The sequence below is a fragment of the Mustela putorius genome, unplaced genomic scaffold (genome assembly GCF_011764305.1).
Source record: "Mustela putorius furo isolate JIRA1106 unplaced genomic scaffold, ASM1176430v1.1 tig00003863_pilon_pilon_pilon, whole genome shotgun sequence".
Lineage (NCBI taxonomy): Eukaryota > Metazoa > Chordata > Mammalia > Carnivora > Mustelidae > Mustela > Mustela putorius.
This window is the reverse complement of record NW_025422015.1, coordinates 3748036-3772347: the sequence shown is the minus strand read 5'-3', so window position 1 is coordinate 3772347 and position 24312 is coordinate 3748036.

Genomic DNA, 24312 nt, shown 5'->3' with positions numbered 1-24312 from the left:
AAACAGTGAGAAAAATGTGATTGGGAGAGGATGCTAAATGTAAAAAAAGCCTCTCACCAATAGTTTTTATTTCTAATTGTTTATGAGAATAATCTGGTTAACTTCTAAATATCCCATTGTGAAGCCATATGCTAGTTCAATTCAATGGAGGTCTTTGGGTTTAAGATGCAGGTATTAGTATTCTTAGAGCTCTTTAGGTATCCCAGTGAGTAGCCAAGTTTGAAAACTCACGCTCTAGGCCCCCTCATCTGTGCAAACTCTCACATCAATGCTGATTAACTTGTCTAAGAGAAGCCATTCCCATATTTTAATGCTGACCCTGGTATATTATGTGTTCACTTTGTCCACTGTTTTAATATTGTTACTGTCTCTGTGGTAGAAATAAGCACAATTAAAATTAGAGATAGGAAGAAATGTTTTGGTAAAGAAGAACAAATTTAATTAGAAAAAAATATTATATATGTATTTTCAAATAGTATTTAATCATTACTTATATCTAAGTTTCCTACATTTTACAATATATTCCAAAAGTACTGTATAATCTAATTGAAGTCACTGAATGACATGATAAATCATCTAGACAGCAGTTTTTCAAGGGACTCTTAAATGGTAAACTCTTTTAAGCGGTCTGTGAGGTGTTCTTTTTTTTTTTTTTAACTAATTGTTACTGATGTTAATTAAGGAGTAAAAATCCATTTGGGAAACAGTGGAGTGCTAAAATACTTGGTGTTTGTAGGAGCTCCAACATCAAGGAATTGATCAAGGTAGGTTGCAGTTCCCTGAAAGGACTTCATGGAAAAGAAACAACTTGAAAAATGTATTTGAAAATCAGAAGATGACAATATAGGGCACTGGGTGTAATTTTTAAAATACATGCCCAGGGACACCAGGGTAGCTCAGTCAATTAAATATATGACTTTTGGTGTCAGCTAGGTCATGATATCATGGGTCATGAGATGGAGCTCTGCATGGGCTCTGTGCTCAGTGGGGAGTCTGCTTGAAGATCCTCTTCCTCTACCCCTCCTCCCACTTGTGTGTGCTTTCTCTTTCTAAAATAAATAAATAAATAATTTAAAAAGGTATATAAAATGGGTGCCCAGCATTCTAAAAAACAAGGTAAGGTCATGGAGTTTAAAAACAGGAAGCAATGTGGGAAATTTGATCAAATCATATTATTTGTGTAGAAAATAAAGTTCTGACAAAAAAAATTTTATTTACATATTCTCATTTAATCTTCATAAATCTCCATGAAGTAGTTGTACTTTTTACCTAGTATATAGATAAAGAAATCAAACCTAAGAGTGGTTAAGCAACTTGACCAAGATTGCAGAAACAACATATTTTAAAGCCATAATTCAAACATAGGTATTTTTTTTTAATTTTATTTTTTATAAACATATATATTTTATCCCCAGGGGTACAGGTCTGTGAATCACCAGGTTTACACACTTCACAGCACTCACCAAAGCACATACCCTCCCCAATGTCCATAATACCACCCCCTTCTCCCAAACCCCCTCCCCCCAGCAACCCTCAGTTTGTTTTGTGGGATTAAGAGTCACTTATGGTTTGTCTCCCTCCCAATCCCATCTTGTTTCATTGATTCTTCTCCTACCCACTTAAGCCCCCATGTTGCATCACCACTTCCTCATATCAGGGAGATCATATGATAGTTGTCTTTCTCTGCTTGACTTATTTCACTAAGCATGATACGCTCTAGTTCCATCCATGTTGTCGCAAATGGCAAGATTTCATTTCTTTTGATGGCTGCATAGTATTCCATTGTGTATATATACCACATCTTCTTGATCCATTCTTCTGTTGATGGACATCTAGGTTCTTTCCATAGTTTGGCTATTGTGGACATTGCTGCTATAAACATTCGGGTGCATGTGCCCCTTTGGATCACTACATTTGTATCTTTAGGGTAAACACCCAATAGTGCGATTGCTGGGTCATAGGGCAGTTCTATGTTCAACATTTTGAGGAACCTCCATGCTGTTTTCCAGAGTGGCTGCACCAGCTTGCATTCCCACCAACAGTGGAGGAGGGTTCCCCTTTCTCCGCATCCTCGCCAGCATCTGTCATTTCCTGACTTGTTGATTTTAGCCATTCTGACTGGTGTGAGGTGATATCTCATTGTGGTTTTGATTTGTATTTCCCTGATGCCGAGTGATATGGAGCACTTTTTCATGTGTCTGTTGGCCATCTGGATGTCTTCTTTGCAGAAATGTCTGTTCATGTCCTCTGCCCATTTATTGATTGGATTATTTGTTCTTTGGGTGTTGAGTTTGCTAAGTTCTTTATAGATTCTGGACACTAGTCCTTTATCTGATATGTCGTTTGCAAATATCTTCTCCCATTCTGTCAGTTGTCTTTTGATTTTGTTAACTGTTTCCTTTGCTGTGCAAAAGCTTTTGATCTTGATGAAATCCCAATAGTTCATTTTTGCCCTTGCTTCCCTTGCCTTTTGCGTTGTTCCTAGGAAGATGTTGCTGCGGCAGAGGTCGAAGAGGTCACTGCCTGTGTTCTCCTCAAGGATTTTGATGGATTCCTTTCTCACATTGAGGTCCTTCATCCATTTTGAGTCTATTTTTGTGTGTGGTGTAAGGAGTACAGCATCCCTTCCTGATCAAAACTCTTCAAAGTGTAGGGATAGAGGGCACATACCTCAATATCATCAAAGCCATCTATGAAAAACCCACCGCAAATATCATTCTCAATGGAGAAAAACTGAAAGCTTTTCCGCTAAGGTCAGGAACATGGCAGGGTTGTCCATTATCACCACTGCTATTCAACATAGTACTAGAGGTCCTAGCCTCAGCAATCAGACAACAAAAGGAAATTAAAGGCATCCAAATCGGCAAAGAAGAAGTCAAATTATCACTCTTCGCAGATGATATGATACTATATGTGGAAAACCCAAAAGACTCCACTCCAAAACTGCTAGAACTTATACAGGAATTCAGTAAAGTGTCAGGATATAAAATCAATGCACAGAAATCAGTTGCATTTCTCTACACCAACAGCAAGACAGAAGAAAGAGAAATTAAGGAGTCAATTCCATTTACAATTGCACCCAAAACCATAAGATACCTAGGAATAAACCTAACCAAAGAGGCACAGAATCTATACTCAGAAAACTATAAAGTACTCTTGAAAGAAATTGAGGAAGACACAAAGAAATGGAAAAATGTTCCATGCTCCTGGATTGGAAGAATAAATATTGTGAAAATGTCTATGCTACCTAAAGCAATCTACACATTTAATGCAATTCCTATCAAAGTACCATCCATCTTTTTCAAAGAAATGGAATAAATAATGCTAAAATTTATATGAAACCAGAAAAGACCTCGAATAGCCAAAGGGATATTGAAAAAGAAAGCCAACGTTGGTGGCATCACAATTCTGGACTTCAAGCTCTATTACAAAGCTGTCATCATCAAGACAGCATGGTACTGGCACAAAAACAGACACATAGATCAATGGAACAGAATAGAGAGCCCAGAAATAGACCCTCAACTCTATGGTCAACTAATCTTCGACAAAGCAGGAAAGAATGTCCAATGGAAAAAAGACAGCCTCTTCAATAAATGGTGCTGGGAAAATTGGACAGCCACATGCAGAAAAATGAAATTGGACCATTTCCTTACACCAAACATAGGTATTTTGATTATAAAGTCACTTGAGAATAATAATAAGAAGAATACAACATAACTACTCTTGACAGGTAATAATGCATTAATATGTTTTACATGAATTTTCCTAATCTAGATGTTAGTATAGTTGTTTAAAGACACAAACAAGGAAACTATAACTTGGTATTCTTTGAGTAGATAACAACATTCGCTCCAGCCATTTTAAGCAGAAAGGATGCATAAGTAGCTGTGGATTGTTGAGAGGGCTAAGGAAAGATACTTCCGGCTGTACTTTTCATGAACTCCTTCCATAATGACAGAGCAGAATTTGGCTACCAGAGGAATTGATGCCTTTATCATTATGACTAGGAAGCTGCCTGCTGAATCAAGGAACTGCTGCTACCATCATAGTTTCCAGAAAACAGTCCTGCCGCAATGTACAACAGACAAATGTGTGCCCTGTGCTGTACCTGTCTCACTATGTGATTCAGTTTGAACTACAAAGTCTATGTGAGTGCATTTGTTTCTAAGCCAACTTTCTACTCATAACCATAGCAGCTAGAGAATATAGAAAATGTAGTTTAGCAAATGCAGAGGAAGGGGATCAAGATGACAGGATGGGAAGATCCTGAGCTTACCTCCTCCAATGGACACACAAAGACTACAACTACATATAGAGCAACTCTCTCTGAGAAGAACGTGAGGACTATCAGAACAACTTTAACACAGCTCAAGATACAAAGGAAAAGCCACATCAAGAAGGGTAGGGGCAGAGAGGTATTCTGGTTGAGACCCAAAATCCCCAGCATGGCAACCCACAAATGAGAGAGATGTAACAGGTGTGGAAGTCCTTCCTGAAGAGTGAGAGAAGCCCACATTGACCACCTCTACCCTTCAAGGATATACACCAGGAAGGTAAGCCTCCATAACATCTAGCTTTGAAAATCAATAGGACTTAAATCTAGGATCTTTAAAAATCACTAGGGCTTACCTTCAGGAGAGCCAGAGGGCTACAGAAAACTGACATTGTTCTTCACAGCCTGAGTACAATCCCACTCACTCTGGGAGCCAGCATAGAGGCAGCAGTTTGAAAAGAAACTGGGCCATACATAAAGGAGATTTACTGACTACTTTTAGGGCATGTACTGGAGGGGCAAGAATCTATAGGAACTGCCTCTGGGAACAAAAATGCTGACAGGAACAATTTTTCTTGTCCTCCTTCAAGCTAGTTAGCCTATGCTCATTCAGAAAATTCTCTATCTACCTTGAAAGCACTGGGTGTGACTCACCCTAGTGTTCTGTGGCTGCACTGCTCAAACCCACCTACCCTGCCAGGTGCTATTCCAAAGTGGTTCCCACCCTGCCATACATGGTGGACAGTCTTGGCCAGGTCCAGGACTCCGCAAAGCAACTCCTGCCCCAGAGAGGGAGGAAAGAGCTTTACCCACATGCACATCCACAATAGTTGCCAGCAGGCCTTCTAACCAGCCACACCAGGGACTAAACTCATTCACCAGCACACCCACATCAGCTGCAGCTGGGACTCTCACCAACCACTGGGGACCATACAGAGTCCACAAGGAACAACCCTGAAGTGCCTAGATCTGATGACCAGGAATTATTGCATTCCTATGCCCCACAAAATGCCACACAGAAACAAGTGCAGAGTCAGGCAAAATGAGGAAACAGAAGAGTATCTTCCAAATGAGAGAACAAGACAAAACCTTAGAAAAACAACTAAGTAAAATGGAGATAAGCAATCTACCTGATAAAGAATTCAAAGTAATGGTCATAAAGGTGCTCACTGAACTCAGGAGAAGAATGGATAAATACAATGAGAGCTTCAAAAAAGGGACAGACAGTATGAAAAGGAACCAATCAGAGCTGAAAAAATGCATTAACTAAAATGAAAAATACACTAGAGGGAATCAACAGCAGATTAGAGGATGCAAAAGAATGGAGGAACAATCTGAAAGACAGTGTAGTGGAAGTCATCCAAACTGAACAACAAAAAGAAAACAGAATTTGAAAAATAAGGATAGGATAAGGGATTTCTGGAATATCAGCAAGGGTATAATACTCACATTATAAGGATTTCAGAAGAAAAGAAAGAGAAGAGGCCAGAAAAATTATTTGAAGAAATAATAGCTGAAAACTTCCCAAACCTGTGGAGGGAAACAGATAACCAGATCCAGGAAATATAGAGAGCCCCAGTAAGTCAAAGAGGTCTATTCTAAGATATTAAGGATTAAAATGTCAAAAAATTTTTAAAAAGGTAAAATATTAAATGTACCAAGAGAAAAGCAACTAGTTACATACAAATTACCACCCGTAAGACTGTCAGCTTATTTTTGAGTAAAAAATTTGCAGGCCAGATGAGAGTGGCATGATATTCAAAGTGCTGCAAGGAAGTACACTACAACCAACAACACTCTACCCAGTAAGGCTATCGTTCAGAATTGAAGGAAATACAGTTTCTCAAACAAAAGTTAAAAGAGTTCACTTTTAGTAAACCAATCTTATAATAATTGTTAAAGGGCCTTCTTTAAGTAGAAAAGAGGCCAGAGAAGAAGTAAGAAAGAATTAAGAAATAAAAAATTTCACTGGTAAGAGCAAACATATGGTAAAGGTAGTAAATCAGTCACATATAAAGCTAGTATGAAGGTTAAAAGACAAGAGTAGTTAAGTCAGGTATATCTATATTGATTAGTTAAGGGATACACAGAATTAAAAGATGTAAAATATCACATCAAATGTATAAAATGTGGGGAGGAAGGTAAAAAATGTAGTGTTTTTACAGTATGTTCCAAGTTAAATTACCTTCAACTTAAAATAGACTGAGAATACTTAGGATGTTCTATATGAACCTTATGGTACCCACAAGCCAAAAACCTGTAATATATACACAAAAAATAAAGAGAAAGAAATACCAACATAACACTAAAAAATAATTATCAAACCATAAGGAAAGAGAACAACAGAAAAAGAAGGGAACAGAGAACTACAAAAGCAACCAGAAAGCAATTAAGAGAATGGCAATCAGTGTATACCTACCAATAATTACTTTAAATGTAAATGAACTACATGCTCCAATAAAAAAAAAAATAAGATGACTAAATGGATTAAAAAAAAAAAACACTGATCTATATGCTTCCTAAAAGAGACTCACTTCAGAGCTAAAAACATGTATAAACTGAAAGTGTAGGAATGGAAAAAGATACTCCATGCAAAGGGACACTAAAAAAAAAAAAAAAAAAAAAACCTGGGATAGCAATCCTTATATCAGATAAAATAGAATCTAAAACAAAGCCTGGAATGAATGACAAGCAAGAGGACTGCATAATGACAGAAGGGTCAACCAAAAAAGAGAATATAATAATTGTGAATATCCATGCACTCAACATAGGAACACTAAATATATAAACTAAATATTAAGAAATGTAAAGAGAGAAATTCATAGTAACAAAATAATAATAGGGAAGGTTAAGACCCCACTCATTTCAAAGGATAGACCATCCAGACAGAAAAATCAATAAGGAAACAGTAGCTTTAAATGACACATTAGAACAGTTGGACTTAATAGACATATACCAAACCTTCCAAACAAAATGCATTCTTTTCAAGCACTCATGGAACATTCTCCAGTACAGGTCACATGTTATGCCACAAAACAACTTTTAATAAATTTAAGAAGACTGAATTCATATCAAATATCTTTTTTTAATCACAACAGTATGAAACTAGAAATCAATTATAAGAAAAAAAGTTGAAAAACACACATGTGGAGGCTAAACAACATGCTACTAGACAATGTGTCCGTGAAAAAGCTAAGGGGAAATAAAACAAATAAATAGAGACAAAAGAAAATGGTAACACACAATATTCTATAATGTCTGGGACACAGGAAAAGTAATTTTAAGAGACAAGTTCTACAGGCCTACCTCAAGAAACAAAAAAGTCTCAAACAATCTAACTTTATAGGTAAAGAAACTAGAAAAAGAACAACAACAAAGAAAAGCCTATGGTAGAAGGAAGGAAATAATAAAGACAAAAGAAGTAAGTGAAATAGATAAATGGATAATAGATATTGATAATAAATCGATAAGTAGATAAACAAAAACTTCAGGAGAAAAGATCAATAAAACTAAGTGCTGTTTTTCAAAAGATAAAACTGACAAACCTTAACCCAGATTCATCAAGAAAAAAGAGAGGTCAGTCGGGGCACCTGGGTGGCTCAGTGGGTTAAGCCTCTGCCTTCAGCTCAGGTCATGATCTCAGGGTCCTGGGATCGAGGCCTGCATCGGGCTGTCTGCTCAGCGGGGAGCCTGCCTGCTTTTCTCTCTCTCTCTCTCTCTCTCTCTCTCTCTGCCTGCCTCTCTGCCTACTTGTGATTTTTCTCTGAAACAAATAAATAAATAAAATCTTTTAAAAAAAAAGAAAAAGAAAAAAGAGGTCAAGTAAACAAAATCAGAAATAAAAGGGGAGAAATTACAGTCAATACCACAGAAATACAAAGGGTTATGAAATAATACTGTGAACAATTATACACAAATTTACATAAACTAGAAGAAATGACTGAGTTCCTAGACACGTATATCCAAAACTAAAATTCTATTTCATGAAGAAATAGAATATCTGAACAGACCAGTTGCTATTAATGAAACAGTGATTCGGGGGAAAAAATCCCAACAAACAAAAGCTAAGGAAGAGTTAGCTTCACAGGTGAATTCTACCAAAAATTTAAAGAAGAATTAATACATAGTCTCAAATTACTACACAAATTGAGGAAGATAAAGCACTTCTAAACTCATTTTATGAGGCCAGCATTACCCTGACACTAAAACCACAAAGACCCTACAAAAATGTAAGGTACAGGCCAATATCCCTAATGAGTACAGATGCAAAAATCCTCAACAAAATATGTAGCAAACCAAACTCAACAATAAATTGAAAGGATCATACTCCATGCCAACTAGAATTCATTTCAGGGTTGCAAGGATAGTTTAACATCCACAAATCAATCAACATGATACACCACATTAACAAAACAAAGTATAAAAATCATGTAATCTGAAGAGCTACAGAAAAAGCATTTGGCAAAATTCATCATTTATGATTAAAAACTTTCAACAAAGTGGGTACAGAGGGAATACACTGCAACCTAATAAAGTTCATGTATGACAAACCCACAGTGAGCATGCTCTGTAGTAAAAATTTGAAAGCTATTCTTCTAGGATCAGGAACAAGACAAGGATGTCCATGCTTCGCCTTTATTCAATATAGTACAGGAAGTCAGAGCTTTAGGAATTAGGCAAGAAAATAAATAAAAGACATTCAAGCTAGATATGAAGAAGTAAAACTGTCACTATTTGCCGATGACATACTTATATAGAGAAAACCCTAAAGACTCCACCAAAAATCTATTAGATGTAATAAATGAATTCAGCAAAATTGTAGGATATTAAATCAATAAATAAAAATCTGTTGTTTCTATAATTAATAATGAACTATCAGAGAAATTAAGAAAAAAATTTTAAATTACATCAAAAAGAATAAAATATCTAGAAATAAATTTAATGAAGGAAGTAAAAGATCTGTATTCTGAAAACTATAAGACATTGATGAAAGAAACTTAATATGACACAATTAAATGGAAAGACATTGTGTTCATAGGTTAAAAGAAATAATATTGTTAACATATACATATTATGCAAAGTAATCTATAGATTTAATGGAATCCCTTTCAGAATTCCAATGAATTTTTTTTTCACAGACCTAGAATAAATCATCATAAAATTTATATGGAATCACAAAAGACCCCAAATAACCAAAGCAGTCTTGAGAAGGAACAACAGAGGAGGTATCACACTCCCAAATTTTAAACTATACCAACAAAGCTCTAGTAATCTAAATAGTTAGAGCACTTGCCTAAAAAGCAACACATACATCAATGGAACAGGATAGAGAGCCCAGAAATAAAACCATACTTATATAATCAATTAATCTACCGCAAAGGGGACAAGAATATACAATGGGAAAAAGATAGTCTCTTCAATAAGTGGTGCTGAGAAAAATGGAGAGCTACATGCAAAATAATGAAACTAGACCACTTTCTTACCATACACAAAAAATAAGCTCAAGTGGTTAAAAACGTAAATGTAAGACCTGAAACAATAAGACTTCTAGAAGAAAATATAGGCAGAAATGCTTTGACATCAGCATGGGTAATTTTCTTTTGGCTATGTCTTCTCATGTAAGGTTGACAAAAAAGAAAAAATAAACAATGGGGCCACATCAAACTACAATGCTTGTAGTTTATAGTGAAGGAAGCCACCAACAAAATTAAAAAACAATCTATTGAGGGGAGAAGATACTTGCAAATGATATATCAGCTGAGTTAATATCCAAAATATAGAAAGAACTCCTACAACTCAATAACAACAACAAAACACTTGATTAAAAAATGGGCAGAGGATCTGAATAGACATTTCTCCAAAGAAAACATATAGATGGCCAACAGCCAGAAGGAAAGATACTCAGCATTACTAATCATCGGGAAAATGCGAATCAAAACCATAATGATATAATACCTCAGACTTATCAGAGTGGCTGGTATCAATAAGACAAGAAATAATAGACATTGCTGAGGATGTGAAGAGGGAATCCTCTTGTACTGATGCTGAGAATAAAAATTGGTCCAGCCACTATGGATAACAGGACAAAGCTTCATCAGAGAAGTAATAATATAATTGCCATATATCATCCAACAGTTTCACTTCTGGGTCTTTATTTGAAGAAAATGAAAACACTAATTTGAAAAGATACATGTACTCCTATGTTCGTTGCAGCATTATTTACAATAGCCAAAATATAAAAGCAACCTAAGTATCTGGGATAAATGGATTGATAAAGAAGATATGGTATACACACACATATATAGAGTGGATTACTCAGCATTAAAAAAGAATGAAGCTTGCTACTTGTGACAACAGGGAGGGTCCTCGATGTGAAATCAATGAGACGGAGAGAGACATATAAATATGATTTAACTTATATATGAAATCTAGAAAAACAAAACAAATGAACAAACAAAACAGAAACAGACTCCTAGATACAAAGAACAAACTGATGATTACCAGAATGAAGTGGGGTGAGAGGATGGGCAAAACAAGTGAAGGGGATTAAGAGGTACAAACGTCCAGTTATAAAAGTGATAGGAATGTAAAGTACATCCTAGGACATATAGTCAATAATACTATGTGATATTGTATAGTAATAGATGGTAACTAGACCTATCATGGTGATCATTCCTAATATATAAAAAGAGCAAATCACCATCTGAAACTAAGTATCTTTTGTATGTTGATTATAATTAAATTTTAAAAATGTAGTTTTATGCTTTTTTCAGCTTTTTAACTCTGAAAAGTGATAGAATGGCTATTGATATAGTCAGTCCAAGGGATCCTTCACATCTAAGGCTCAGAGATTCAATTATAAGCTGGTAAGAGATGGAATCAGAGTAGGAGTGAACATAGGGCAAAGGGCAAGAATAGTCTCTTTATTTGGGACTGCCAGCGAAATAAACCTTCCACAAGCAGCAAGAAAGAAAACCACTCTATATTAAGGGAGTTATCCAACGGTCTCCAGAAGAGAGTGAAAGAGAGGAGAATCAGTGGAAAAAATTAATACTGTAAAACTAAAATGTAAAGATGTAAAACAATGATGTCATTGAGGAGAATTAGGTAAGTAGGAAGGAATGCTTGTTTGTGAAAAGACCAAGTGTAGTTTAGATATACTGAATTTGAGGAAACATTGAAGTAATCTAAATGTAGGCTCAGGGAAATACAAAATTAAAATTTGAAAGAAAGGAAAGGGGCATACCCAATGTATGGCAATCACGACACCAGTCAGAAAGAGAACAGGGACTCGGGAAAAGTAAGGTGAAATGGGAAAGGATGTACAAACAAAGAAAAGAAGACAAGCTTTATTTCAATAAGTATGTTAGATGGCTACTATAAATGTTAGGCTTAAATGGTTTAAAATTCTTGTCAGATATAGAGTAATATGTATAAATTTATTATACATAATATGGAAATGCAAGAAATGAATAAATCAAATACTGATATTAATATCATACTGCACATTTTATATCTTTCCAGTTTTCTTTTTAACTTAGAGGTTTTTGCTCCCCCAAATATTTATATCATATAGCACATAGTTTTGTATTCTACTTTCTCATGTAACAGCATATCATAGCACTTTTCAAATTTTGTTTTCCTAAGGAAATGTGATTTTTAGTGACTCAGTAGTATCTTATGATATTCACATTATTGATTTATTTAGTCTTTGTCGAACATATAGGTTATTGCTATATGCATTGACCACTGATAGTATCAAACATTTTCTGAAATTTCATCTCCATGAAATTAAATTCATGGAGATAAATTTTAGAAGGTGACCTTATTGCATTAGCTGCATTCAACTCATATTAGCAATTTCTATCCCAAACTTACAAATTAAGATGATTTTTTTCGAAAAAAGCATGTCTTTTTTTTCTTTTTTGAAAAGCATAGATATAAAAATATCTGATTATTTAAAACAAATACAATTTCTTAGCACATCTGAAAAAGAACTTAAAAAGTCATGGAAGTAGGACACCTGGGTAGCTCAGTCATTAAATGTTTGCCTTCAGCTCAGGCTATGATTCCAGGGCCCTGGGATCAAGTCCCAAATTGGGCTCCCTGCTCAGCAGGAAGCCTGCTTCTTTCTCTCCCACTCCCGTGCTTATATTCTGTCTCTTGCTGTCTCTCTCTCAAATAAATAAGTAAAAATCGTTAAAAAAAAAAGTCATGAAAGTTTACTATTAACAGAGCTAGCCTCTCCAGTGTAAGCTAAAAATCTAGATAAATATATGAATTCATGAACTTCAGACAATAGGCAGTACAGGGAGCTCCCTGGGTGGCTCAGTCAGTTAAGCTTCTACCTTGGGCTCAGGTCATGATCTCCAGGTCCTGGGATCGAGCCCAGTGTTGGGCTCCCTGCTGAACAGAGGTCTATTTCTAACCCTCCTCCCCATTCCTGTGCTTGCTCTCTCTCTCTCTGTGTCAAATAAATAAAAACTTAAAAAAAAAAGAAAAGGCAGTACCAAATTTTGATTCCTGAGATGAGGGAAATAAATGATAAGAGCCCCATGATTGCCTTGACTTTTGGCCTAGAGGACCTTTCTGGACTGTGGCACAGGTGGAATCCAACCAAGTCACTAAACTGGAGGGGCAGAAAGTGAAGTTCAGCTGTGCTCATGTAGGTAGTATTTCTGGGTCAGAATCATGAAGAAAAAAAAATCGTGAAGAAGAGCTCATGAAATTTATATAGACGCTTTCTTGATTATTTGTTAAATAGTAAACTGCACATGTGTAGGAGGACACCTCACATGGCCAAGCAAAGAAAATCCTCTCAGAGAAGAACTACTACAAAGAAGCCATGAGCCTAATGACACACAAGTGTTTGGGACCACCCAAATTTCAACCAGCCAAAATGGCAAGACCTTATTTAATACTCCAGGCATAGAGTAGAAACCCTAAAGGGTTACACTTAACCAAATGGTAACTTAGAGCACTAGGATAAAACTATGGTAGAGTGATTGTAACAAAGCTTAGAAACAAACCTACAAAGGATTTTGCTGATTTACAGCTAGATTTATGGCCCACTGGGTATATAATGCAGAAAGTCAACAACATGATATCATTAATATCTAGCATCCATTCAGAAATTGAAACATAGGAAGAAGCAAGAATGACCCATAACCATGAGGAAAAAAAGTCAATTAATAGGAATAGAACCAGAAATGAGAGAAATAATGGAATTAGCATACAAGTCCCAAAAGCTATTTTAAATATGCTAAAAAAAATCATGAATCCCAAGTGGAAAAATAGAACATTTCAATATAAAAATAAGAGTAATATATATTGACAAACCTGTTAAAAGCAGAATTAGGTAAGTATAAATATGAAAGTATCTTTGCCAGTAATCAACAATTTAGATTAAGCATACACATTCCTTGGGCACCCGAGTGGCTTGTCAGTTAAGCTTCTGCCTTTGGCTCAGGTCATGATCCCAGAGTACCAGGATGGAGTCCTGCATTGGGCTCCCTGCTTAGCAGGGAGTCTCGTTCTCCCTGTGCCCCTCACCCCACTTGTGCTCTCTTTCTCTTTCTCTCAAACAAATGAATAAAATTTAAAAAATTAAATATACACATTCTTGAAAGATTAAAATTACCAAAACTGATAGAAGACACCGATTACCCTACTCTGATTAAATAAATTATTTTTAAAATTATAAATCTCTCCATAAAAACTGCTCCAGTTCCAAATGAATTCTGTCATACATACATACATATAACAGCACTGTTATATAAACTTTTTAGAAGAGACAGTAGGGAAAATTTCATAACTCGTGAGATCAGCATTACATCAGCATTAGATCAGCACCAAAACCAAAGACATTACAAGAAGAAAACAAATTTAGACCAATATTTCTAATGAACATAGAAGTAAAATCCTTACTGCATATTAGTAAATAGGATCCAGCAACATATAAAAAGAATAATATGTGATTATCAAGTGGGGTTTATCACAGGAATGCAATGCTTTCATATTCATAAAATAATGGATATAATTCACAATATTAAGAGACTTATCAAGAAAATTCTTATGATCTCAGTACATGCAGAAAATGCACTTGGCAAAATTCACCACCCTTTCATGTATTAAAAAAAATGTAAGAATAGAAAGAAAATTTCTCAACCTGATAAAAGTTCTTTCTATGAAAAACCTCTAGATAAACCCAGTGGTGAAAGACTGAATATTTTTTCCTCCAAGACTGTAAATCAGGTATGAATGTTCTCTCTTCACTTCTATTTGGCCTTGTGCTAGAGATCCCAGCCACTTCAATAAAGCTACTGTGCTTTTAGAAAGGAAGACGAAAGACTATTTTTAGAGTCAACATGATCAGGAATGTAGAAAATCTTAGAGAGTTTACCAAATAGATAATCTTGAAGTAGACCCACCCACATATGGCTAATTGATTTTAGACATTACTAAGGTAATCCAACTGAGAAAGAATAGATCAACAACTCAATATAAAAACAAGCAAAAAATTGAGCACAGAAAAGAAGATACACTAATGGCCAATAAATACATGAATAATGCACAATATCATCAGTCATCAGAAAAATACATTGAAAAATGGCCAAAATGGCTAAAACTGAAAAGGCTAACAATACTAAATTTTGGTGGGGGTGTAGGAACTCATAAATTGCTACTGGGAATGTAAAGCAGACTGGCAGTTTCTCAGAAAGTTAATTATATACTTACCATATGGCTGAGCAATTCAAAGGCTATGTTAACATAAATAATTGTTCAGGAGTGTACATAGTATTTTTAATTTTGAGTATCAATCTGGAAGTAACTCATATTCCCACTGACAGGAGAATTAATGAACAGGTTATCTTAAACATATTCAGTGGAATACTGAATTCAGTATTGAATCAGTGATATACACAACAGCAGAGATGAACCTAAAAAATACTAGACTAAGAAAAATAAGCCAGACGTAAGAGAACATCCATGGTGTGATTAAATATCTATGAAGTTCTAAAATTAGGCAAAGCTAATGTATGGTGAAAGATATTGCAGTAGCGGTTGACTTAGGGAGTGGGCCTGGGATTGATGCAAAAGGAGCATGCAGGACTAGGGTGTGAGTATATGGGTGTATGCAGTCACTCACTGTTCATCAAAATGTGCATTGAAGATCTGAGCATTCCACTGTGTGTGAACTATACCTCATTTAAAATATATTTTTTGAAATCTAACTTTTAAAATCTGAACCCAAAGTAAATATAATAATGTAATTTTCCTCAATTTTACTATTTTTTTGGTTCACTTAAAAGACTATTTCTTTGTTCCTATCAGAGTGAATACTAAGGTGTCACCAAGAACTGTATGAAAAACAGTTTTAATTTCTTTATTTTTTTAAAGATTTATTTATTTATTTGACAGAGAGAGATTACAAGTAGGCAGAGAGGCAGGCAGAGAGAGAGAGGAGGAAGCAGGCTCCCTGCTGAGCAGAGAGCCAGATGTGGGACTCGATCCCAGGACCCTGAGATCATGACCTGAGCCGAAGGCAGTGGCTTAACCCACTGAGCCACGCAGGCACCCCAACAGTTTTAATTTCTAATGATGGAAAGCTTTCTAAATAATCACCAAGTCAAAATGAACATATAGTATAATAAAAAATATAATATAGATGAATCTCATTCACTTTCTAATGTACTAGTATATCAGATGAAGAGAGATCCAATTTTATAAAAATTAGTGAGAAATCTAGTAACTATTAAAGACATTTATGGAGCCTTATTATGTGGCAAACACGATGCTGAACATTTTATATTTCTCCAAGGCTTTTACATATATTTTTTGTTTAAAATAGATAGCTACCAATTTTAATTTTCTGGTTATGTCATTTAATTTTCCCAACTAAACTATGAAGTAGTATTTCTTCCATTTTACAAGAGGAGAAGTGGGATTAGAAGATTAGAGTAACCAACCCACAGGTACAGTCACCACAGTACCAACTACTGAACTCAGGAAATCTGACCCCAGAGTCTGTCTGGAAGATCAAGTATGCAGTATTTTCTGTTACTACTTATCACCGTACTTCTTTGCTGACACTGACATTGTTTATATTTTAACTTGTCACCTACAACTCATATGTATATTGTCCCACTTATTTTTTATATAAATAAAATTACTATAGGTAACATATTTATATCAATTTTAATATCTGCTTCCATAATCTGTGAACCAGATTTTTGAGAAAGTAGGTTTGTATCCTTATTTTGCCATCCTTTTCTATAGCTGTACTTATTTAAATTCAGTTCCTTTGGGTGTTGAAAAAATTGTTTCTATGATGCTAAGGATAACACTTTCATAATATCTTGACAAGTATGTATCTTGTGTACATCTATTTGGAGACTTTTCTTTATCAACTGATTAAAATTGAGAGGCTTTTGTTTGAAGTAACAGAGTTTTCTCATCATGATTATTGTATATTTACCATCTGTGACATAATCACTTTGGCTTTCTATTTATTTTGAAAATGACTTTGAAAAAGTGATTTCTGTAGGCTTCCATAAACTGCTGTTATCTTGATTTTCTAAGGGCCTGCATTGTTTGGCTGCTCAAAACTGAGAACAAAATCAAGATATTGATTTTAATTTCTCAATCATTATGCCATTGGGACCTTGTATTGGCTTTGTGAGTAACTCCTTTCAATGACTTTCTTCCTCTCCAAGCAGCTGTCATTTAGGAAAAGCCAGTCAGTAAACAAATAGTTACAAAGCATCCATGGAGTGAATATCTCTGTGAAAAGCAATGGACAAATTTTGTGTTTTAGTTTTAAGAATTTTGTTAATAAGTTTACAGATTTCTCTGGATAACTAGATGGTATGTAATTTTCATAGAACCGGCCTTCTAATCAGGAATCAACTAAAATTTTATGCTACTGAAAGCTAGCTTATCAGTATATTTTATTTTTAAACTTTAAACAAAGTAGAGAGTTCTGTTTATGTAGAAAGGTGACATGGAAAAAGAGGCATGACTATTATTGATAATGCTGCTATAAACATCAGGGTGCATGTATCCCTTTGAATTACCATTTTTGTATTTGGGTAAATACCCAGTAGTACAATTGCTGGATCATAGGGTAGCTCTATTTTTAGCTTTTTGAGGAGCCTCCATACTGTTTTCCAGAGGTAGGTGCACCAGTTTGCATTACCTCCAACAGTGCTCAAGGGTTTCCCTTTCTCCACATCCTTGCCAACACCTGTTGTCTCTTGTGTGGTTAATTCTTGTGAGGTGATATCTCATTGTAGTTTTGATTTGTATTTCCTTGTTGGTGAGTGATGTTGAACAACTTTTCATGTGTCTGGTGGCCATGTAATGTACATCTTCTTTGGAAAAATGTCAATTCATGTCTTCTGCCCAATTTTTAACTGGATCATTTGTTTTTGGGGTGTTGAGTTTTAGAAGTTCTTTATATATTTTGGATTCTTACCCTTTATCAGATGTCATTTGCACATATGTAATTCCATAGAACTTTAGTTTTGTTGATTGTTTCCTTTGTTGTGCAGAGGCTTTTTATTTTAATGAAGTCCCAATAGTTTATTTTTGCTTTTGTTTCCTTTGCCCAGTAGGAAGTCGCTACAGCCAATGTCAAAGAGGTTACTGCCTGTGTTCTCCTCTAGGATTTGGATGGTTTCCTGTCTCACATTTAGGTCTTTCATCTATTTTGAATTTATTTTTGTGTATGGTGTAAAAAAGTGGTTCAGTTTCACTCTTTTGTGTGTCGCTGTCCAGTTTTCCCAGTACCACTTGTTAAGAGACTTTTTTCCATTGGATATTTTTTTTCTTGCTTTGTCAAAGATTAATTAACAATATAATTGTGGGTTCATTTCTGGGTTTTCTACTCTGTTCCATTGATCTGTGTGTTTATTTTTGTAGAAAGAGCCCAAATGTCCATTGACTGATGAATGGATGAGGAAGATGTGGGGTGTGTGTGTGTGTGTGATAAAGTATTACTCAGTTATAAAAAAGAAAGAAATCTTTCCATTTGTAATGACGTGGGTGGAGCTAGAGGATATTATGCTAAGTGAAATAAGTCAGAGAAAGACAAATACCATATGATTTCATTCATGTGGAATTTAAGAAGCACAACAAATGAGGGTGCTTGGGTGGCTCAGTGGGTTAAGCCTCTGCCTTTGGCTCAGGTCATGATCTCAGGGTCCTGGGATCAAGCCCTGCATCAGGCTCTCTGCTCCGTGGGGAGCCTGCTTCCCCTTCTATCTCTGCCTGCTGCTCTGCCTACTTGTGACCTCTCTCTCTGTGTCAAATAAATAAATAAAATCTTAAAAAAAAAAATGAAGCACAACAAATGAATATAGGGGGAAAACAAGAGAGAAGAAAACCAAGAAACAGACTCTCAAACTATACAGAACAAACTGATAGTTACCAGGGTTGGAGGGGGGAATGGGTTAATAGGTGATAGGGATAAGAAGTACATTTATTGTGATGAGCACCAGGTATTATATGTAATTGTTGAATCACCAAATTCCACGCCTGAAACTAGTATTAAACTGTAGACTATATGTTAACTAACTGGAATTTAAATAAAAATGAAAGAGGGGGAGGCACCAAGTAGCTCAGTTAGTTAAGCATATGACTCTTGATTTCCACTCAGGTCATGATCTCAGGGTCCAGAGACTGAGCCCCAAAATAGCCTCTCTGCTCAGCAGGGAGTCTGCTTGAAATTCTCACTCCTCTCCCTCTGCTCCAAACCCCTGTGTTCTCTCTTGTTCTCTCTCTCTCAATTTCTCTCTAAAATAAATAAGTAACCCTTTTAAAAAAAATTTAAAGAAAGAAAAAGAGGCATAAATACTTAGTTTATACTTTATATGAATGTTAAAGAATCCTAATTCCAATCTAGCTCCAATCTGGACCCTATTAACCAACCACTCACCTTGATATAAGTATGAAGGTAACAAAGATAGCATTTTATAAAGAAGCTGAAATCCATCAAAAGACAGTTTCTGTGGAGTGTCAAGTAAAATCAGCTAGGCAGAGAGAGAGGGTGCCAAAGCAAGACAGGAAGTAGACAGTGTAGAAGCTCACTGGGGGTCAGGCTTTCCCTGGCAAAATACTGGCTGACACCTGTGAGCAAACTCATGACTGACTTGCCAAATTGAATTCTGTGAGTCAGACACGTATATTTATTCAACACAAACTGTACAAATAATTTTAAAGAGATAGACAATCAAAGGGTACAGATAAAGTAGAAAGGAATATGGGACATCCTACATCCTGTGTGGTTCACAGCTTCCTTGTTTGAGACATGTCTCTCTGTCTTTGAATGATGGGTGAGGTCTCCCAGTGAGATCCTAAAGGGTTTTTCACACAGTGGGAGCTTTAAGTTGGTGAATATGTCCATTCCATAATGCAGAGAATTTTACCGGTAATATGCTGATCTTCAAGGAGGCATGTCTTGTAGATTCTGAGTCTTTTTAGTTTAAGTAATTCTTTAGCTAGGAATTTTCTACTAAGGACATTAAATAGCATAAAATTTCCTCCTAATAGCAAATGCCAGGAGGCCCACTTGAGATACACCTAGTCATCAGCTCTTTTTCTTCCCCCTCTGGCATATTCCCAGTAAGTACCAGCAGCTTTATTTTTTTTTTCTGCTAACTCAATGTCAAGTTCCTGAGGCTTCAGTGTGCTAGGAGAATTGTTTATGAAACTGAGTCATCTAAGAAAGAAAATTTCTTTATAGAGGTGTATTTCAGTTGTTGACATGGTAAATAGGTTTATGATATTCCCCCAATAAATATATATAGTTTATAATAAATAAAAGATGAATACTAAGATTACATAATGCACTTCACACCAATAAGAAAAGGAGATAAACAATCCAATAGAAAATTGGGCTAACAACATGACAAGTCAGTTTTATAGAAGAGGAGACATGAAAGGAAAATTGACATGAATCATGTTCAACTTCAGCAATAACAGGGAAATGAAAATTTAAAAAGCAATAGGATGTTTCACAGTGAATATATTGACATAAACTAAAAAACAATTAACAACAATATTAGGTGTTAGTGATTATGTGGAGAAATGGAATTTGTCACTGAGTAAAGCTAAAGATGCGTATTTTCTAAGATAGAGCAGGACTACTGGACAAAGGAGATCTGTGCTCATTTTAACATTTTTATAATAACTAAAAATTGGATATAACAGTGCCCAGTTGTAAAAGATGGCTGGATGTGGTAAATCAAAAATGAATATTCTGTAGCAGTTAAAATGAATAAATCAGGTCTTCATGTATTAACAATGATAAATTTTGAAAACTGTAATGTTGAGTTATGAGGAAGAACAAAGTATTGAAGGAATAGAGCTACCCAAGTATACTGGTTTTGAAAATTAGATACAAAAAATTTTGCACACAGCCCACGTAAGACATTTTCAGTATATCCATACTTTTAAACAGTCTTTTAAAAATACAAAAATCTAAAGTAAATATGAGAAATTATTATTTTTTAATTCAAGTTAGTTAACCTACAGTGCAGCACTGGTTTCAGGAGCAGAATACAGTGATCGATTCATCACCTACATACAACACCCAGTGTAATACCCATCACGTATTTAGCCCACTCCCCACCAACCTCCCCTCCAGGAGGGGAGGTTGTTCTCTATATTTAAGAGTCTCTTATGGTTTTCTTCTCTCTCTCTTTTTATCTTATTTTATTTTTTCCTTCCCTTCCCTTATGTTCATCTCTTTTGTTTCTTAAATTCTACATATGACTGAAATCACATGATATTTGTCTTTCTCCAGCTGACTTATTTTGCTTAGCATAATATATTCTAGTCCCATCCACATTGTTGCAAGTAGCAAGATTTCATTCTTTTTGATCACTGAGTAATATTCCAGTATGTGCGTCTGTGTGCGTGTGTGTATACACATACATCTCCTTCATCCATTCATCAGTTGATGAATGTTCAGGCTTTTTCCATAATTTGGCTGTTGTTGATAGTGCTATTATAAATACTGAGGCGCATGTGCATTTTTGTATCCTTTGGGTAAATACCTAGTACTGCAATTGCTGGGTCATAGCTTGGTTCTATTTATAAGTTTTTGAGGAACTTTCATACTGTTCTCCAGAGTGGCTACACCAGTTTGCATTGCCACCAACAGTGCAAAAGGGTTCTCCTTTTTCCCCATTCATGCCAACAATATCTGTTGTTTCTTGAGTTTTAATTTTAGCCATTCTGATAGGTGTGAAGTGGTATATTATTATTGTTTTGATTTGTATTTCCCTGCTGATGGGTGATGCTGAGCAACTTTTCATGTGTCTGTTAGCCATCTGGATGTCTTCTGCCCATTTCTTAACTGGATTGTTTCCTGGGTCACCACATTAAAAAAAGAAAGGATAAGAATCATATGATTCTCTCAATAGATTCAGAAAAATCATTTGACAAAATAGAACATCCTTTCTTGATTAAAAATCCCTCAAGAAAGTAGGGATTGAAGAAACATATCTCAGCATCATGAAGGCCATATACAAAAGACCCACAGATAATATCATTTTCAAGGGGGAAAAAGTGAGAGCTTTAAGGTCAGGAACATGACAGGGATATCCATGCTCACCACTGCTGTTCAATATAGTACTGGAAGTCCTAGATTCACCAATCAGACAACAGAAGAAATAAATAAAAGGTAGGCATCCAAATCATCAAAGAAGTCACACATTCACTGTTTACAGACAGCATGATACTCTATGTAGAAAACCCAAAAGACCAAAAAATTGTTAGAACTGATAAACAAATTCAGCAAAGTTTCAGTATATAAAAATCAATGTACAGAAATCTGTTGTATTTCTATACAGCAATAATGAAACAGCAAAAAATGAGAAATTAAGAAATCAATCCCATTTATAATGGTACCTAAAAAACACAAGATACATAAGAATAAACCTAACCACACAGATAAAAGAACTCTACACTGAAAGCTGTAGAACACTTAAGAAAGAAACTGAAGAAGATACAAGGAAGTGGAAAAACATTCCATGCTCATGGATTGGAAGAACAAATATTGTTAAAATGCCTGTACTACCCAAAGCAATCTACACAATCTGTGCAATCCCCCATCAAAATAACACCAGCATTTTTCACAGAGCTAGAACAAACAATTCTAAAGTTTGTATGGAACAAGAAAAGACCCTCAATATCAAAAGTAATGTTGAAAAATAAAACCAAATCTGGAGACATCACAATTCCAGACTTCAAACTGTATTACTAAGCTGTAAGCATCAAGACAGCGTGGCACTGGCACAAAAGCAGACACCTAGATCAATGGAACAGAATAGAGAACCCAGAGATGAACTCACAACTCTATGGTGAATTAATCTTTCACAAAGCAGGAAAGAATATCTGATGGAAAAAAATAGTCTCATCAAAAAATGATGTTGGAAAAACTGAAGAGCGACATGCAGAAGAATGAAACTGGACCATTTTTCTACACCATACAAAAAAAAAATTCAAAATGGATGAACAACCTAAATGTCAGACAGGAAACCATCAAAATTCTAGAGGAAAACACAGGCAGCAACCTCTTTGACCTCAGCTTTAGCAACTTCTTACTAGACATGTCTCTGAGGCAAGGGCAACAAAAGTAAAAATGAACTATTGGGACCTTATCAAGATAAAAATCTTCTGGACAGCAAAGAAACAATCAGCAAAACTGTGGAATAAGCAGCCTATAGAATGGGGGAAGATATTTGCAAATGACATATCAGATAAAGGGTTAGTATCTAAAATCTATAAAGAACATGTATAACTTAACACCCAAAAGACAAATGTAAGAAACTATTAATAAGCACTGAAAAGATATAGTGGACTCAAGAGCTATGCTATTTCCACTTGTGAAATATTTTTATGTTGAAAATATTTCAGAATAAAAAAATATAAAACAGATTTAAAGTAAAAAGTCTCCCTGGGTATCAGAACTATATTGACTTAAAATGAAACCTTAGTTTTTAATGGCTTTTTTACAGAAATGTTTCTCTCCTTAAATACAGTTCATACTTCTAATCAGCATATTGTTGGGTATAGTAACCAAGCTATTAAAAATGAATAATGCTTTTGGAATATTGATAAGAATAGGGTAAAATCTGAATTTAGAGTATCCTGTCCATACTCATATTAAATACTTCAGAAACCTAATGCTTACAAAGTAGATGACATTTATACATGAAATAGATTTTTTTTTAATTGGAAGGAAAGAATATTATAGCAGAAGAAAACTCAAAAACCTTGCTGCCTACATCAGGGAGCATTTTTACTATTCAGATGTCTGTTTGACTTTTTAAATAAAATAAAAGCTAAGCAGTTCATTTATAAAAATGGAACATGCAAATTAAACATTTTGAATCTGAAATAAGTTTGTACATACTTTCACCAAAGTAAACTAATTTTCTATATCAGGGCAAAATGTAGCAACAAAATAAGCATTTTTTAACAAGATAAAGAGAAAAGTAATCATAGCTCTGAGCAACAAACTGCTGACCTATTTCCGTTGAGAGAGGAACTATATTTTCTGAAATATGCATATTTTTATCATATCTAAGATCCAGAAAGCCCGGGTCAGTCAGCAGTCAGTCCGTTAGGAAGAACAGTTTGCATCAAACTGTACTCAAGTGGACAATATAGAGATTAGGGTTTCTCAGCACCAGATTTTCTTTTCTTACTTTGGATTGTATTAGGAGAAATTCTTGATAATGAGCTCCACTTTAGATTAGTGCTATTTCTCCTTTACCAGTGTTTTTGGTGCAAATAATTCAATACTAGGTAAGGATGGACCAAGGCGTAAAATTCTCCAAAATACACTAGTGACCTACATATTTCTACATTGCTGAATGCCTTTTTGAAGCTGCTGGTTCTGAAGAAAACTTATCTTACAAAAAAAAAAAAAAAAAAAAAAGAAAGAAAGAAAAAAAAAAAAACTGGCTCAAAGTTGAATGTTAGCTAGGGCATTTGTGACACATAAGCTGGATCTTTTTCAAAGAAGT